Source organism: Camelus ferus, chromosome 27, assembly GCF_009834535.1.
Source record: "Camelus ferus isolate YT-003-E chromosome 27, BCGSAC_Cfer_1.0, whole genome shotgun sequence".
NCBI lineage: Eukaryota > Metazoa > Chordata > Mammalia > Artiodactyla > Camelidae > Camelus > Camelus ferus.
This window is the reverse complement of record NC_045722.1, coordinates 13,600,993-13,621,199: the sequence shown is the minus strand read 5'-3', so window position 1 is coordinate 13,621,199 and position 20,207 is coordinate 13,600,993. Positions and strand designations below refer to the sequence as shown.

The 20,207-nt window shown below is 40.1% G+C and overlaps 1 protein-coding gene across 1 annotated transcript in view; it reads left to right on the top strand.

Moving 5' to 3' along the window:
* Positions 1 to 19,949, top strand: part of AGBL1 (ATP/GTP binding protein like 1) — a 702,585-nt gene extending 682,636 nt beyond the window's left edge. Inside the window, exons 25-26 of the transcript XR_004315706.1 lie at positions 10,899 to 11,023; positions 18,080 to 19,949. The gene's annotated coding sequence lies outside the window, so the exon portion shown is untranslated. The remainder of the gene's footprint in view (positions 1 to 10,898; positions 11,024 to 18,079) is intronic.
* Positions 19,950 to 20,207: the final 258 nt, after the last annotated feature.

Sequence of the window (20,207 nt, the reverse complement as noted above, 5' to 3'; positions counted from 1 at the left end):
ATAAAGAGAAATTGACTGTCGATACACGGATGAATCTCAAGCAACTATGCTGTCAGAGAATCCAGACACCGCAGGGAACATACAAATACAATTTGTATGAAATTATAAGAAAGTCTCTTACAGGCAAAACTAATCTGTAAAGGGTATAAAAGTCAGTAGTTACTTGCAGCTCGGACTTGTGGGGACGAGGAGGACTGGGAGAGGGCAGAGGGGAACGTTTTATGAAGAAGTGACGGAAATATTCTTTATCTTAATTGTGTTGGTGGTTCATTCCATGTATATACTTGTCAAACCTCATCGAACTATACATACACAATTTCACTGTATGAAAAGCACACTTCAGTGAAGTTGATTAAAAGATATAAGGATAAACTAGACATGTAGGAAGTTTGAAAAAAAGCAAATTTTCTTTTGCTCAAATCAGCGAAACCCGGCTCTCATGGACTCATAAGACGTGGGGACAGGAGATCAAAACAAACAAAAACTGGGCTGCAATTAAACAAATCAGAGAACTGATGCGGTAACACCTCTGTAGGACCTTCGAATTGTTTGTAGGAGATTTTGTAGCCCGTGTGACAGAGGAATACCCAAGGGAAGATGATTTATCTTCTAATCAAGGTGATAGCTGGAACATATTGGAACATGCTGAATGTTGGAGCGGACCCAGCAGACTGATCAGAGAGAAAATAGCCACCTTCTCCAACTACAGAGAAAAAGGCCGAATCTGGAGGGAACCTGTGATAATACAGATGAAATCTATTACCTTGTTTCCTCTCGGGTTACTCTCTCCTTTGAATCTGGCGGGACCCACGACTTTCTGTGCTAATTTACTAATGACATGCCACAGAAGTCAGTCCCAGATGGAGACTCAAAATCCAGGTGGCTTTTACTCTCCCTTCGCGAATGCTCTGTCTTTGAAAACAGCTATTATGCAAAAAGCATGACTAACCGCCATGCTGCAAGGAAGCCCGAATCTATCCACAAGAAGAGAGAATGGGGCCACAGGAAGGAGAACGAGAGCTGAGCCTGTGAGTGGAGGCTTCTTGTATCTGCAAGCCAGCCGACCCATTGGCTGAAGGCGGCTAAGTGAATGGCCCAAGCCAAAGCCATACGGAGCAGCGGAACTGCCACACTGAACTCTGTGCAAACGATCAACCCACAGAATTACGAGAAACTACAGCGCTGTTGTTGGAATCCACTGTGTTTTGGGGGTCCTTTGTTATGTAGCGATCAATATCTGTGGGTGCCTTGTTGACTCAACTAGACAAAGACAACAAAAACAGCAACAGTACTAAAAACTCGCCCTGAGGCGATCCCTTGTAGATCCCGGAGGGTGACGGGCTGGAGGCCTGGATACTCAGCGTAGGCGAGGGGTCAGAGAAAGGCTGGAAATATTATATGTTATGCTGTCACTTCTTATCGCCAATTTGGTTTAGTCTGGCACAAAGAGACTATTCATCGGACAGTGTGTTAGAATTCTAAGTTAGTGTTATTAACCTGTGACAAAACAAAACAAAACAGAACCCTGACAGGTCAGGGCCCTGATAGATTTCATCCAGCAGAGAGCTCTGCAGTGGCTGGCCCAGGAAGACCGGCTTATGAGCAGACAGGCATGGACCCATCAGAGACTTGGTGAAACACGCGAGGACCCCAACTGCTCTGCATCAGAGGCCTCAGCACACCTCCGTATGGCAATGGCGCTGACGGCACTAGGACCCCTGAGCTAACGTAAGCACTGCGTGAGCATCTTGCAGTATCCAGGCTTTGGGAACTTGCTCGCTGCGCTTGTAATCCTGGCTCTAGAAGCATTGTGCAAATTACAGACCTGCAGAGTCCAAACACGAAGCGAATGTAAATGAGCGTGGCCTCCCAGGAAACAAAAATACGGGCTCATTATTTTGTTTTTCAATCCAGGAAGGAACACACTTTGAAATGGCAGTTTCTGGCAAGAATAAAATAATAGTAATAGTAATGAGAGCTCTGCCCAAGTCAGTTTTCTCCAAGTGGCAAAATCTGATGGGAGCTCACAAAGTGAAGGGACATCAGCCTACGAGAGGCACAGCGACTGCCAGGGAACTTGTCACGAATCTGTCATTACGGGGCCTCTTACCAACACTATTTATTCAGCACATCCATCCCACGAGGTGGGAGTGGTGGCGGGGCACAACTGTACCCCTCATGCAGACTTCACAAAATGTATCGTTGTTAAGGGATGGGTAATATATGAGGTGACGTAAAAATGTTCCATTTTAAACAGCTCCAAATTGGCCAATTTCCTTGATCTTTAAAGATATTTGCAAAGCGCTGCAGTGATGGAAACATTTTTCTATCTTTAAAATGCATAGACCGGATTCATCTTGGAGATGGCTGTGCTATTAGAATATTTTATAGATGCCATTTCTGCAGGCTACTGGTACTTGGAGAACGTAGCAAATGGTGCCAGGAATGTTTGCTGGGTTTGCCCAGCTATTTGGCTTGTTCCTCTGGGCTCCTTGTTACAGGAGATTCCAGTCCATAGAAAACCCTGCTGAGCTGAAATTTCTTATGGGATAAGCCTCTATTCCTTTAAAACTCCGTTCAGAGGTCACCTTTCTTAATTAGGTCTACTGCTTTATTAATACTGAAACCAGCTCCCTAACCCCTTGCATTCAGTGATCCCCCTTGTTTTGCTCCACTTAAAAAGAAATCATTGAATTATTTCTGTTAACTGCAGATGAAGTGCAAGTTCCATCAGAGCAGAGGTCTTGGTCTGTTGTTTGTTGTTGTTGTTGTTGTGTTATTTTGTTGTTTTCCCACTGTTGTACTCAGGTGTCTAGCACGGTGCCTGTAGCTCAGTGAGTGTGCATGGAATAAAGAAATAAATGAATGCATCTCTGGTAAAGCATTTTATTCCTCTGATACATAAATCTCATTTCCTGAATGAGTATGACTATTCTGGGTTCCAAGACCTATAACTTATATCATCAAAAATGGTTCCATGCAAATCTAGTTCACATTGGGTGAGCCCCAAGGAGGTCTGCTTTTTTATATAAACCCAATGACTCGTGATACCAGGAGATTCCAGTTTTCGATTTTCAACAGAGAAATTTTCTCCACGGATGTACAAACTGTTAGTTTACTCGGCAGGTACCTGCATAATAGGATTGAACTAGCCTGGCTCATTCACACATTTGTTAGCTATACATTTTTCAAGGGCCTACTGTGCCTCAGATGGGCTCAGCCTGTGGATGCAGAAGTGAATCAGTTGTCAGCATGCATCCTCAAGGAGCCCACCATCTGATACAAGACAAAGACATGCACGTTTCTACAGCAATGACAGAATGCAACTTGCACGGTAAAGGAGGCAGGAGCAGAATGCTGAGAGAGCACAGAGAAGAGAGCCACTCACTCTGCCGGCCACAGAGAGGTGATGAATGAACTGGATCTCGGAGGAAGACCGGGAACTTCCCAGGTCGAGTGGGTGATGAAGGAGGGAAGGTCAGAGGAAAAGCATTCTGGGCAGGGCACACCCTATGGGAAAAGGAATAGGGTGGCCAAGGAACGCCGGGAGTTTGGAGTGGGATGCGGTGTTTTGGGGAATACCAGATATTTTGATTAAACTCAGTGCTTGGGAAAGGCCTCCTTGAATATCTGGTCACAACTTCTCGGACTCAAAAAGAACAACTCACCCCACTGTGGAAGCAGCATCTTTGGAGGCTACATGCCTAGATGTGACTATGGCACATCTCAAATGCGTGTAATAATTTTGGCTGGGTTGCTCCATGTTTTGATTTGATAGATGCCCAAGCACATAAAGAGGTGTCTAAAAACAGTAGCAGTTAAGTACTATCATCTAGAACAAACCCATCAACAAGCTCCCTGTTAATAGATTTATACAGAAACACACACACACACGCACTTAAAGAAAGTAAGGTTGGATAAGCCTTGTTCCAATGACAGGGCTGGGAGTGCTTCATCATCAATGAAGATGATATGAAATGTCTTGTAGCTGCAACATCTGTTGCTACAGTAGCACCAGGACTCTGCGATTTGACCTGGATGGCTAGAAGACTGAACCTTCTTCTCTCATATTTCCAAACGTGCCTTCTCACCGCGCTTTGGACAAGCTAGGGAGTTTGCAGAGATTGTTTCCTCTACCAGGAACGTTCTTCTGCCGGATGTCCACATGGACCGCTCCCCACCTGCTTTCAAACATTGCTCAGCTGTCACCTTCTCAGTGAGGTTTGTCTTGAGCACCCTATTTAAAACCGCAACTTTCTCGCCATGTCCCTATCCTATCCCCTGGGTCTTGGGCCTCTGGCACTCCAGACTGCCCTTTCTGTTGTTTAATATTTTTTTCTGCAGCACTCATTTTCCAATGCTATGTTTGCCTGCTTGCTTCAGGCCCTGCTGAAGGAGTAGATGTGAGGAGGTTGAACAGAGTCTAGTTTTCCAGCATTTATTTTAATTGAGCCCTCTTCAATGAGTTTTATATACTTTGACTCAATCAAATATATCATTCAAAGTACTCTGGGTGCTTTGCAGAGATAGAAAATGAGTGGTAGAGAAGAAAGCTCACAGGACTAAATTCAGGAAAAATAGATTCAAGCCCTACATCTCATGGAGACCAGCTGTGTGTAAACTTAGGAGTGCCATGCTCCTACTTTGCACTTAGAAGATGGACAAAGTAATGGTTTCTTGGAATGGAATGAGGAGAGGGAGAAGGTATCGCTCGGTGGTAGAGTGTGTGCTTAACATGCACAAGGTCCTGGGTTCAATCCCCAGTCCTTTCATTAATAATAAACAAATAAATAAACCTAATTACCTACCCGCCCCCAAACAAACAAACAAACAAAAAAGACAAATGGAATGTTTCTGTGATTCTGAATAGCTGAACACACCCTCTGCTTTTGCAAAATGAAGAAGTAGCTGCTCATGGAAACTTATTATTATGAGACAGAGATAAGAGCAAAACTGACATTAACTAGATGTGAGGAGATGCATTCATATGTCAAAAAAGTGATGTTCACATAGGGACCGGGTGCCAAAATGTAAGTCGTGGGAAGCAGAAAACAAGACTATTCGGCAAAAGATGAGAAGGGTCAGCTATGGCTGTTGGGGAACAGATAGAAGACAATATAGAGATTCTTGGCATGCAAAGAATTTGGGGTCCAGCTTCTCCGTGATTAACTGTGAAGGCTAAAGTAGCATTCTGTAGCAAAGTCATGATCTGCAGCTCATCCCACAGACATGCCTTCCCACACCAGGGAGGCTTCAGGAAGTATGGACCATTTTGCACTTGTATTTTTAAATATCAAAAGCAGCAGCAGCTTCTCTTTCTAATGCATCGTTTCAAAGGAAACTGGATATCTTGACACACACACAGGATTCCTGACAGCAGCTGTCATGGACACCCTATTCCGAGTCCCGAGCGCATCGTGGTGAACATGAGCCCCCTCTTACTGAAAGGTCCAAAGAGGAATCAATACGGAGAGTAACCTGAAACAGTGTAGACTGTTCCCTGGATTTGTGATGTGCTGAAGATTTCCCTAGCAGCTTCTGCTAAGCTTCATTTCCCCCCTTTGATTATTTAGTTATTTCGAAGGACTAAAGGACACAGCTCTTGTCAAAACTAATTTATCGTATGATACCATATTAGTAATTCTGGCCCAAGTGCTTTGATTTTTAAAAGCTGTTTGAATTATGGTTTATTTTTGCACTAAGGGAAACAAAAGTTTGTTTTTAAAAAAATGATACCTTATGCGATATTATTTAGACTTAACTCACAAATTTAGAAACTGATTAAAAACTCTAAATCTCCTCCTATGTTTCTTGGTGTAAATATTAATACAGTAGGTTGAATAGCTGACTTCCCAGATTATATCGTGTTAGAAATAATGTTTAGGACTGAGGACATGACTGACTATTAAACATCATAACAGTAGCTGGATAAAAGCTGTAGGTCTAATAATAGCAAAGGAGCAGATGAAATATTATTGAAAAACGATACGCAAGTACTTCAATAATAAAAATACAGTCATTATAGAATGTTTACAAAATATGCACCTACTTTGAAATTGAAAATAAAGAAGATTAAAACAGTCCATTAAACAGCTCTAGGATCAGACAATGCATTATGTCCAGTTAAAGTCTTCAATTTTACTGCCAATTAGAATAAAGAACACCCATAAAAACTTAAAAAGGCAGAAAAATCTGCTTTTAGAAGCACACTCATTAATTATTGAATTAGGAAAGTGAGAATTAACTCTTCAAGTGATAACTTACTTCTCATCCCCGTCAAATAAAAAAAAATGAAAAAACCCAAAAATCCTTGGAGAGAATATGGTAAATTACAAGAATAAAATCTGAATTAATATATAAGAAAATGTAAAAAATTAAAAAGACAAATAAATGTAAGAAACAGTGTTTTAAGTAAATCTCATAATAGTCAAACTTGTAAATCAATCAAATTACAAATAAATTTTGTAATAATCAAGCAAATTTCAGGATATTAAAAAGAAGAAATTTAGCCAGGGGCCACAAATATGGGAGAGATTAAAGACTTAAAAGAATAATACTATATAATTGTATGAATAACATAATCTACATGAAGTAGGCAATTGTCTGTGTTTTATCTCAGACTAGAAGAGGTGATGTAATACATTTATTAAAAAGGAAGAAATTGAACAGGTTATTAAAGACATTCTCCAAAATGCTAGATCCAGAGAGTTTTAAGTCCTAAAAGACAAAGAAGAAATAGTGCATATGCTATTTAAATTTTTCTGTGTTGTGGAAGCCATATATTTCTTCTCAGTTGCATTTACAAATCAAGTATAATTCTCATAATAAATCATGGCAATAACTCAAAAAAATCTACAGACTAATTTTTTAAGAATAGAAATGTATCAATAAAACATTAATATAAACTAGCATGTTAAAATAATAACATGCATTTAAATAAAGTTTATACAGGAATGTGAGGCTTGTCCAAATTATGATATATATTAATATATTAGGGTATACTTAAATAAGTGAAGAAAAGAAGATATTAATAGATGTTAAAAATAATTTGAAGATATTTTATATTATTTCTTTAGTTCAAGATCATAAAAAAAGCTTTGAGCAAACTAAATTAACAAATACTAATGTTACATGATAACTTCAAAACTAATAAATAATATCAATATGACTAAACAATAGATAATTTTATCATACGTATGCTACAATATATAATATTTGATTATATATATTCTGTATATAACATGTATCTTTAAACTTATCATAATATATTTAAAATTTTCCTGAAAGTTCCAACCAATACTATAAAAAAAAGAATAAATAATATTTTTAAAAGGGAAGATTAAAAACAACTATGACAATTTAGTAATTGAGTTACATGCGAAGTTACTAGGGGAAAGGGGTGGGAAGAGATAAATTGGGAGTTTAAGATTTGCAGATGCTAATACTATACATAAAATGGATAAACAAATTTATATTGCATAGCACAGGGAACTATATTTCAATATCTTGTAGTAACTTATGGTTAAAAAGAATATATATATGATCCTGTATGAAGTATTATGCTGTGCACCAGAAATTGACATAACACTGTAAACTGACTATAATTCAATAAAAATTTTAAAAAGTAAATCTATGAAAGTAGTTTTCCTATATAACAACAGTAACAAGTCAGATCAACAGACACTTAAAGAAAACTAACATTACACACATACACGCACACATTCTCATTAAAAACAGACTATTTGAACCTGAAGGAAAATAAATTATACAGTTAACAGAAAGGATCTTTAAAGAATTTTTTCATTAGAGAGATTAAAGAAGAAATTATATAAAGATGTGATTTAACATTGTCACAAAAAATAATAATCAGAGTAAAATAAAAATATATCATTTAGGCTAAAAGTTATTTGGGAAGATGAGTAAAAGTTTTTAAGTCTAGATTGTTTGGCAAGAGAAAAAAAAATGAGATATTTCAGGAAAAAAAGGTAAGAGTGAGAATTAACCAGGAACACAACATTGACATAATAGGAGTTTATAAGAAAGAAAATGAAGAAACATGAATGGAGGACATGATAAATAAACTAAAGGAATAAATATTACCAGAATTTAAGACAGAAAGGAGTTTTTAATTTTCAAGAACCCTGCAAGTGCCAAATCATGTGAATTAAAGAAACAACAGCTATGGCAGAAATGGAGAAAAGAATGCTTCCAAAGAGTCAGAAAGTAATAAAACAAACAAATGAACAGAAAGCAAAACAAAACAAATACCGTTCTCAGCAAAGGGAAAAAAAAAAAGTCACAGACTTTAACCTTCTCTTCAGCAACACTCTATCCCCCAAAACAATGAAGGAATGCTTTCAAAGCTTTGAGGGAAAATAATGTTGCAAGCCTCAGAATTCTACGTGTATCAAAAATATAAGTCAAATGTGAATACAAATGTGACACATGTTCGAATGTGCAAGAACTCAAAAAAAAAAAAAAAAAAAAAAAAGGATCCAGAACAAAACATCTACAGGAAAACTCTCAATAAATACACTGTAAATTGCTCACTAGGAAAACAGATGTAGAATGATTTGGAAAAGTTGATAGAGTTCTTTGAATAGAAGAATCTATTAATATACATATGTCAAACTGAATAATACTCTTGTAAAATACATTTAAAAATCTAGTAGGGCAAGTTTTCATTAATGTTACTCTAGTTCCCTTTTTCTCCCCCTTGTGCATGTATGATTCCACATTAAAAAAAAATCCACTAAGCATATATTGAACAGGTACTGCATAGCTGGCATTACTGGATATATAATGTTAAGTTGCTTTCTTTTCTAATTTTTAATCCTTTGTGTATATTTTTCTTAGCATAGTTTTAATTGAGGTAAAATTGGTATATAATGTTATATTAGTTTTAAGTGTACAACATAGTAATTCGGTCACCATGTACACTGCAACGTGATCAGCACAATAAGTCTAGTAGCTACTCATCACCGTGCAGTTGACCTTCTTCACCCATTTCTCCCACCTCCCAACCCCCTTCCCCTCTGATAACCACCAATCTGTTTTCTGTATCTAGAAGTTTTTTTTTCTATTCTGTTCATTCACTTTTTTGTTTTAATTTTTAGATTCCACATATAAGTGATGTCATATATTTGTCTTTGTCTGACTTATTTCATGTAGCATAACAGCTTCCAGGTCCATCCATGTTGTCTCAAATGGCAGAGTTTCCTTCTTTTTCGTGGCTGAACAGTATTCCATTGTGCCACTGTGTGTGTGTGTGTGTGCGTGCGTGTGCATGTGTACATGTCCTCCATTGTGCCTGTGTGTGTGTACTTCACATCTTTCTCCATTCAGTCACCAGTGGACACAAGCTGCTTCTATAATGCTGCAGTGAACATAGCGGGGGCCTATATATTTTTTTGAATTAGTGTTTTCATTTTCTTCAGATAACTACCCAGAAGTGGATTAACTAGATCATATGGTAATTCTATTTTTAATTTGTTGAGGAGCTTCCATAAAGTGGTACAACTACTTTGGAGAGATTCTGGCAACATTTAGTAAATCTGAAATTCCATATACTCTTTAACCAGCAATCCTACCTCAGGCCTCTACATTAGAGAAACTCTCACATGTATTTGCGAAAACAGGGATTAAAATGTTTATTTCAATTTCATGAGTAACTGTAAAAGATTAGGAAAAAATCCTACATGTTTATTTTAAAAATTGATAAATATATCATATTACACTATAGAGTGTAATATTGTATAGAAGTTAAAATGTGAACAAGATTTACGTACTTATCTATAGATAAATTCTCAAACTGTAATTTCAAGGAGGGAAAGCAAGCCTCAGAAATATGATTTTCTGTAACATTTACAAATACACACAATTGTACAATATATTATTAAGGACACAGAAATATTTAGTGAGTGTAGAAAGATGCAAAGACATTATGAAAATCAGGATAATGACTATCTTTGGTAAGGATCAGAGGTGCAGGAAGAAGAGACAGGCAGGGGAACATATGGGGAGAAATAGATGGTCATTAGATTAAAATTCTAAGAAATTTTTTAAACTTTGTGATGGTTGCAAATGTGTTTGTTTTATTACTCCATGTACCATTTTATATGTCTGTACTACTTCAAAATGCATACGAAGCAGATGTTAAAAAACAGAAAGTTATTCAAAGTATAGGGGGAAGGGGAACAGCTCAGTTGTAGAGCACATGCTTAGCAGGCAGGAGGTCCTGGGTTCAATCCCCAGTACCTCCATTAAAAACAACAACAACAACAACAACAACAACAACAACAATAATAATAATATACCAGTAGGATTAAAAGAAACCAATTTCTTTTACATATGGATACATATCTATGGGTAAGTAGTTACAACTGCAGTAGAAGGAATGAAGGAATGTGGCAGGAGATAATACGTTGACTCAATCCGGGTGAAAAGATAGATGATTTTAATCTTCATTTTCTCCCTCTGTAGTTTCTTATTTTTCTGTATTTAAGCATATGGTCTTTATAATTAAGGGAGAGAGGCCACAGTGTCAGAACAAACAGTATTTGAGTGAAAACGCTATCAGACAGTAAGTCCCCTGGGAGCCTGTGATCTACCTGCTTCAGTTCCCAGTTTCCTTAGAGCAGAGCAGCCGTATTAGGTTACTGGAGGGGGTGGGGGATGAATAAATTGACAAAATAAATTCCCAATTCGGCACTGAAGAAGTCCTTCAGGCACACAATTTAACCAGCACATACTTAAAAATATGGCTTCAGAGAAAAAAGATGCACTTTGTGCCCATAGGAAACGGACACTCTAGTGGGGGACTCAGACATGCAACAATGTAATTTTGTTGTACTGGAGTGTTGGTAGGATCCAAAATGTGTACCTTGTTTTCATCACAGACCACCTTCAAATAATACTCTTACCACCGAGAGTAATGGATTTCCACAGAGATTTGTGATCACACACTGCACAACTTCTTACTTCAGACTTGGGAACTCTGCTCTTGTGCAAGAGGACACGTGAGGTAAGCCTTTCTTTCCACCCAGCCCCAACTATACTGCATTTAGCAACGTGAAAATCTCAGATATGAGAACAAAGGACATTTGTAGCGTTCCACTCTATGGCACGTAAATTTACATTTTGTTATTTCAATGTGAAATCTGAGTGATGTGCAAAGTGGGTTGGTAGTTGTCTTGCTTAAAAACCCAGTCCTGAATTCTGCTTATGGCTGTGATGGACTAGCACATAGCAGACCAGCTCTCCCCATGAGAACGACTAGAAAAGCTGGATAATGTGTATTTTTTTAATTATACGAGGGCCTTAAATATACAGCAAGGCAGCCAGGATACAAGATGCCAGAGCCCCAAAGGAAAGGTGTTGAAGTGAATCTACTGTACCTTTTCACCCCAGTAATTTACTGGTTCCTCTACAAGATACGTGGAGAGTCTGAGAACCCAGTTAAAAACAAGAGAGGCAGAGAGGACGGGCAGAGCTTTTAGCTGTCTCACAGGGATAAGAGGACGAAGTGAGAGTTCATGGATCTTATTTCTCGAGTGCCCAAGAGCCCACTATAGAAGGGGAGAGGAGAGAGGCGACGACAACTTTTCCCCTTCACACACTGTCTCGTGTGTAATTTGTGTTGGCTGCAAGCTGGAAAAGCCAAGTAGAAAGTAGACGTTAGGGCACTGAGGGTCTGGGCAGAGCTAGGAGCAGCTTGACGGCACAAGAGAGATGGATCTTACAGTTCAGGGCGCTCCAGGTGAAGGGGCGCTGGTAAACACCCCCTGACTTGAAACAGACGCCCCTTCAAGGCTAGGAGAGTCAACTGGACTCCGTCTTCCAACACCTAGGAATCAGCCTCAGATTTGCTCAGTCCCAAATCGGTGGTCTGCTACTACCCTCAAAAGAAACCATAACCTGAAGAAAAACAATCTCTGAAATAAGAGTGTCATCCAGAGATTCTGTATACAAAATATATGGCATCTTTGCACATGTGGCCTCCATGAGTCTTCTAAAAATTATTAGGTTTTCCAAGAAAAAGGACCAAGAGAAGAAACAGACAATATAAACATACCAGAGTTGACGCAGTTATTGACGTTGGCAGACGTGGACTTTAAACATGTTGCCAAGTAAATGACAAGATGGACAACAGTTGACAAGCTGACGTATATACTGCATTCTAGACAACAAATTCCAGCCGCAAATCTCAGTGCCTGAAACAAGAATACTACACATGGGCTTTTTCCCTTCTTCCCTTTTCTGCCTTTCCTTTTGTCTTCCTTTAAAAAAAAGTGATTCTATACCCATCCCTTTCCTCGTCTTCCTTGTTTCTTTTGTTTTTCTCCCTCTTCCCCAAGATAAGCAGGACCAGCCAGTCCTGCGTGGGGAGCCCCTCAAGGCTGAGGAGTTGGCCTGGGCTGCGGGGTGTGGGCGCTAGCCCTGAATCGGCAGACAGGGCCGAGGGGGCAGCCGGGGCTGGGAGGGACCGAGGGGCTGCTGGGGACGTGACCACGACGGCAAGGCCTGTGGAGTCCAACACAAGTACACATACAGTATCTTTCTTGCCTATAAATGGTATAACCTTGCAAAAATGCATTTAAATAGTATAAACTTGCAAAAAAGTGGTGACAAGTCAGAAGAGTGGTTACCTTTCTGGAGGGTGATAGAGACTAAGGGTGCAGAAAGGGGAGGTCTGGCATGCAGATCCATTTCTAGCTTATCTAGATAATGAATTACTTGACTATGTGTTTTGGTTTGGTTTGGTTTTTTGTCGGGGGTTGCTAATCAGGTTTATTCATTTAGTTATTTTCATGGAGGTACTGGAGATTGAACCTAAGACCTCGTGCATGCTAAGCATGTACTTTAACCATTGAGCTACACCCCCCCCCCCGATTATGTGGGGTTTTTTTGGGGGGGGAATCTATAAGTGAAAATTTATCAAGTTGTACACTCAATATTTGTTGTTTTCTATATGTTAGTTATATTTTAATGAACATGTCCTTGGAGTATGAATTCTGACCTGAGTTTTTTCAAACAAATTAGATTTAGCAGAAAATAAGGCAAGGAGAGTCAAGCACTTGGCAATGTGAGCGCAGGTCCAGGAGCATAAAAAAGTATGATAAATATGTAAACTATAGCAGCTCCACAAACACAATGGAAACTTCGAGGCAAGAAGTGGTGGGGGGTGGGGGATGAAGCTGGACAAGCAGGAAGGGACAAACACATGGGAAGACTTGAACGTAATACCAAGAATCATGGCTTATAAGATGAAGAAAATGGGAAACATGGAAGGGTTATGAGGGGAGGAGCGTGCCGAGCAAGCGAGTGTGCTGGTCCACGATGAAGGGCACCAGCTTCTCCTGCAGGTCCCTCAGCCCTGAGGTTGGAGGTGGTGAGAGACCTGAGCTCCAGTGTGTCTGCATGCACTGCAGCCAGTCCCCTGAGTCCCCATGTCCTTCCCTTTGTCCATGCCTGGCTTTCTTCTCTGCCTACTGGTCTGGCTGACCTATGGTGACTTTAGATCCAACTCCAGTTGCAGGGCACCAGACGTCTTCACTACGTCCTGCAGTTGCATTATGTCTAATCCCTGTTACGCACTCCTTATTCTGTATCACGCATAGCAGATCTGTTTCACTGACTGAACACTGACATAGTACTCCTGGTGGCCAGAGAGGAATGAGTGAATCAGTCTCAAAGAGATCCTGCAATGTACTATAGTGTCCACTACAATACTGGTGCTTTATTTCCAGAAATCTGATTTCCAGGATTAAGATGGCTGGTTGGAAGAATACATATGTTTTAAAATTTAAGAGATGCTCCAGAGTGCTCTCCTCCTAAGCGGTAACAATTCACATCTGTACCATGAACATAAGGATGTTTATCCCATGCTTGATTTTGCTACTTCTCTTAAGTTTCATTATCAGATAATTATAAAAATATATCTTATGATTTAATTTCATACTTCCTTCTCTGCTAGTCAATTTGAATCTCTCATGTGTGTTGGCCGTTTACATATGTTCTTTTGTGAATTTTTTTTTAACAGTTTTTGCTCATTTTTTATTGGATTCTAGGTGTTTTTCTCTTCAATTTGTAAATGTTCTTTGGACATTACAGATGTGAACTCTTTATCTGCTCTTGCTGGTAGCAATAAAAAAATTTAGTAAAAAACCTATTTTTATCATATATTAACTTCATTGATGGCATATTTTACTCTCAATATTGTATTCTATTTACATTGGAATGTTCATTTCACTGGAAATTCCTCTGGGAAATGGTATAGCAGTCCAAGTATATTTTCTGGTGATGAATAATATTCCACTGGTACCACTTATTAAATAATCCATTATTTTCCATTGATTTGACAAATAAATGTTTCTTTATTAATTTAGTTATAAACAAGGATCTACTTCTGGATTGTTTATTAATTTTACCAAAAAACCAATAAATTAGAAATGTATTTATAAATTTTTAATCTGATAAATATACATTAAATCAAAGTTAAACATCATGACTGATCAATGAAATACAAGAAGCGTTACCATTAAAATAAGGAAACAAACCACTTTTACATGTATTATTTTGAAAGTCTGAATCAATACAATAAGAAAGGAAGCAAAGTTAAAGTATTGAGTGTTAAAAAATCGAGGCAAATGTATTAATATTTGACATGATATGATTGCATATTTGGGAAGAGAATCAACTGAAAAACCATTTTAACAGTAAGAGTTTTTATAAATTGTCTGGCTAGAAAAATTAATATACAAAAATCAATTGCTTCTTAGTCACAGACAATAAAGTTAAAAATCAAATTCAGGAAAGATTCCATTTGCAAGAGCAACAAAAGATAAACAATCTGTGTCTGTTGGAAGAAACTGATAAAACTCTACTGAGAGGCATAAAGAAGAATTGGGAAATTCTATTTTGTGAAGAGTTCAACTCTTTCTAAATGTACCTATAAATTCATGATAAAATTTGGGTATCTCAAGGGCAGCAAAGAGGTCCTGGGCTCCCAGGACAAGAGGGAAGGGGAAGACCCCATCTGGAATGAAGATAAAGATTAGCTTCCACTCTTCTCCTACAGATATGTCGTAAGAAATAGTGAAATTACTTTCTTATATATTCTTTTTAATTTATACTTTCTGAATGGTTAGGTAGGCCCATTCCTCAGGAAGTCCTTAACAAGTTTGGCTTCTGAGGCAGCCCTGTAGAAGGACAGGGGTTCCAGAAGGACCTGACCTTAACTTAGAGCATGTCTGTGGGTGAGGCCAGCAAAGAGTAAATGTGAAAATATTTCCTAAGCTTATAAACTGTGCCCTTGAGCAATGTTCATGTTGAAAATGCTTGATGTCTCCACTATACCGCATTGTCATTTTCTTATTAGCTGTCTGTCTAGATCAGGGGTCAGCCCACTATGGCCCATGAGTCAAATCTGGCCTGCTGTCTGTTTTTATAAATAAAGTTTTATTGGGACACAGCCACACCCACTTATTTCCATATATTCTATGGCTGCTTTCACGCTGCAGTGGCAGAGCTGAGTAGTTGGAACAGAGACTGCATGGCCCACAGAGCTGAACACATTTACCATCTGAGCCTTTAGAGGCAAAATTTGTAAACACTTGTTCTTGACCATAAAAATATTGAGGACAAGCTCATCTCTTTCTTATTTCATTATACTCCATACTTCAGTCATATGCTGTGATTAAAAATAATTTATTTTTGTATTAATAAATTAACAGAAGGGATAGTCTTTCAATTCTTGGTTAAGTTTAGATTTTCTGGGTTTTATTATATTTATATGTATTTCCTTGACTGGTTTTAATGGAAGATGAGATGGGAGTAAATCGAAGAAGGGCAGCAAAAATTGTGGGTTGGAAATGGATAAGAGATGAGGTTGAGATAGGAAGAAAGGACTAAAGGCAAATTAAGAGAGAGAATTCCAGTAGAGATGAAAAGTGTGGCAGGGGGGCAATATACAGGAGGGGGGCTGGGAGAGGGGCAACAGCAGTGAAGTCTCCCCAAATCAAAAGATCTGAGGTTTATTTCTGTTTCCGACTCCTGTAATAGTCTACCACTTTTCCCACTCAAAATTAAACCCTATAGTTTCTTATTTTCAAATATGGAGAGACTCTTCATTTGTCTTTATTCCCAAATCCCTCACCCCTTGCTGTAAGCCACTGTTGTGCATCTTAATTGGACCCTCTAATGTCACTATTAGTCAGAATGCTTTGGGGTACAAATAAGAGAAAATCCAACTCTAATCATTTCTGGTGGGGAAAAAAAGCCCCGAAGTGTACGCTGAGGGGCTTGTAGCTCCAGTGGGTCCCATCCTCTTGGAGAGCTGAGTCTAAGGAAGGACTCAAGACTTAACCACAAGGAACTAAGGAATAGTCAGTCCGTATTTGTCCTCAAGCCTCAGCGTCCACTCCCAGAGTGATCTGAATGACATGGAAATTGATATTAACAATAACAAAAGTTATTACCACCCACAGGAGGTTAGAAATGGCAAAAATCAATGCTAGGCTGTGCTAGCCCCTGCTGGAGTCTGATGTCATTAAGAAGGCCAAGGGGGGCTTTAAATCAAGAACAGCTTGACAGCCAGGCCATCAATTAACTCCCCAAAGCTCCAACTCCAAATACTGCTGCTTTGGAAGCTAGGGCTGCACCAGATGAATTGAGGTCCACAAACACGCAGTCCGTGACACTGACCCTTGAGTTAATTAGGCAACAGTTTTGTTGGTGGTGTGTTTTGTTTCGCTTTGTTTTGTTTCACTCTTTAAAAACAGAGTAAGAGAGGCTAAGCCAGACCAGGGAGAGAAACTCCTACTTGGGGCAAGACATTAAAACTGACTCTCTATCTTGGTCAAGAGGAGTCCCTGATGGGTAAGTGTAATGGTGGGCAGCTCTCAGCACTGGGGGGGAAAGCGTTCCCAAACCCCTTCTGCAGATACCCTCCTCCCTTCTGTTACAGGTGGAGGACAGAAGTAAATGGAGACAGGTGAAGCCTAGGGGGCAAGCTTGAAAAAGGCTCCCCACTCAAGGCTGTCTGTCAGGTGGTTACTTGTGTCACAGGAACTGGGAACTGTGAATTACACACTCCCTGCCTCCCAGCCAAACCTGCCCTCGTTGGACCTCTCTCTTGTTGCTTTCTGAATATTTCAGATTCCTGTAAAACAACCGCGAGTTCAGGAGCCATTGTAGTGAAGGGAGAGAAAACACAGAGGTGACGAAGCCACTGCACCCAGGTGTCGGTGCAGAAGCAGTGCCTTTACCAAAGAGCCTACACCCTAAGCATTTACATGGCACAATCAGGCTGCCTCTCTTGGCAGAATAATAAGAGCACATAGATAGTGTTTTGCTATCTGTGAAAGCAAGCTCACCTGCATCATCCAGCTTAACTTACGGAGCAACAACACAGCGAGTTAGGATGAGAATGACCTCCCAGCCCCCAACTTTACAAATAAAGAGATGTGAACTGTGTCCTGTTTCCCTGCCTTCCGCTTGTGGGTTGAGGGATTGCTGGACATCAGATTCCACTAACATAAGATAGGGTTGTTGAAGGTGTGGTTTGAGAAAGGGAAGGGAGCTGCGCCCACCACACACACACACACACACACACACACACACACACACACACACGTGCGCACACACACGCACACACTGCAGTCAGAGTAATCTTGTCAAGATGGAAATCAGAGTATGTCACTTAGATAAGCCATAAAGAAAAGAAAGGTCTGATATGGGAAAAATGCAGTGAGGGCTCTGCCTTATGCTGCGTGATGCTGAGCAAACCCCATTCTTGCGGGTGGGAGTGCAGCTCAGTGGTAGAGCGTGTTCTTGGCGTGCACAAGGTCCTGGGCTCAATCCCTGCTGCCTCCGTGAAGGAAAAAAAATCCTGTTCTTTAGATTTTTCCTTCTAAGATGAAGCCCTCGCACTATATGATGCCAGGACACTGAGCATTTACTGTGCTCCAGGTACATGCTAGAAGCAATTTATATTATCTCCTTTAACCCTTACAGAAAAACTGTGTGATTAGAAATTATATTACCCTTATTATTTTCTTTCTTTTTTTTTTTTTCACAGATAAATTCTAGGCTGGGAGAGTAAATTACTTACTTGAAATTGCACTGCTGGGAAGCGGAGAGCGAGGATAAAACAGAGGTCTGTGTGACTCCAGCGACTCCTGCAGCGTTCACCCATTTAACAAATGAGTACTGCCTGCCTCCCTTGTCCCAGACACTGCTCTAGGCTTGAGACATAAAGCCCTGCTTGGACTCTGCCTTTATGGAATTTACCATTGGAGACGGGGGGAGAGCTATTAATCAAAAGAGTAAAACTGTACTTGGAAAGTAACAACTCCCCTAAGTGTCGTGAGGGATAAGCTCCCTGTGACATGAGAGAACAGAACAGGACTTCACCTCGTCCGGGAGTCAGGGAACGACTCTGCTAAGACGTGACATTTCAGATGGAGTCTGAGACATGGCTAGTGGTTAGCCAAGTGAGAGAGAGGCGATAAGCACCCCTTCCCGTGGGAGATGTGGCGTGGGCAAAGGCCCTGGGCATGGCTCCACTCATGCAAACACCCCCTGGACCCTTGCAGACCTCTGGCCCTCCAGCTGACTCCCGCCAGTCAACCAGAAGAGAAACCTGTCAATCTATCTGCACATCCGTGAGAAACAATACATTTCTGTTGGAGACTAACTTTGAGTGGTTTGTTGTGCCCCCAAGATAACTACGATGGAAGGTTTGGGGGATAAGGAAGGCTTTGGTGATGGGTTTGAGCTGCCTGTGAGATATTCAGGGTAAGGGACAGAAGACCTGAAAGATTTTAACTGGATTTCTCGCACAATTCCACGGCCATTCGCTGGTAGGGAAGCCAGAGGATGTAACAGGTGACAAGTTGGTTTGTTGAAAAGGCCACTGAGCATGGAGTTTTCAAGTTCAGAGGAAAGGTCAGAGATGGAGATAAAACCCTGGGAGTTATCAGCCTACAGATAGGATGTGAAGTCCTAAGTGACGTAGAAAAGATTGCCTAGGGTTCCTGTCTTACAGTGGCTCCACCAGCCTCTGGACTGCCCGGATTAGAAGCCCTGCCCTGCTCAGTACTGACGTGTGGTCTTGGTTTTGTTTGTGCTCTCTCATTGGGTTACGGTGGATATGAAATGAGTGAATTAGCTAAGTACTGAAAACAACAGGGAAGCCACACGTTTACGAACTCTTTTAAAGGTTAGAGCGAGAAGAGGAGGGGCCTTCAGCTCAAATCTTGGGCACTGAATTCCTGGGGAGAGGCTAAACATGCAAACAGGCAGGGAGGGGAGCAGCCAGAGAAGTTCCGGGCTGTCACAGAACCCAAGGCAAGAGTTTTAAGAAGAAGAGAAGCATCAACCGGGTCAAGGGCTGCTAATACATCAGGAAACATGAGTGCTTTGAAACGCTGGCTGGAATTAGCCATGGAGGGCTCTTTGGTGAGACTAGATAGACTTTTTTAATGGAGGGTTAAGGTCAGAAGCCAGGTTAGGCTGTGTTGAGGAGTGAGCAGGAGATAAATAAGGATAATAGTTCTTTTGAGAATGTTTCCTGTTTAACAGAGAGATGGATGACTGTTGGATTAAGGAGGATGTGTGGTCTCAGGAAGCGTTTGTTGTTAATGTAAGGAACTCACATTAGTTTTTTATTGCTAATTAACAAACTACCATAAATGTAGCCACTGAAAACAGCAACTCCTAGCTGTTGTGAGACAGTTCTGTAAGGCGGAGGTCAGGGGAGGCTCAGCCGGATTCTCTGCTGAGGCTCCCACAAGGCTGAAATCAAGGTGTCAGCCGGTCAAGGCTCCTCGCTGAAGCCTTAGGGGAGAATTTATGTCTATGCTTATTCATATTGTCCGCAGAAGTCAGTACCTTGTGGCTGTAGGTCTGGGGCCCCACACATATACCTCGTCAGTTTTATGGGGGATCAATATCATGGGTCATTTTTATAACTTCTCTGGAGATACATCTATTCAGATCCTTTGTCCTTTTCCTTATTGGTTAGTTATAAGAGCTTTTATGTGTTCTGTATACATAATCCCTTATTGGTTATGTCATTTTCAAGTACTTTCTCCCATTTTGTGAACTGTCTCTTTTTGATGATGGCCTTGAATCACAAAAGCTTTTAATTTTGAGGAAATTCTATTTATCTATTTGTTTCTTTTGTCACTTGTGATTTCGGATTT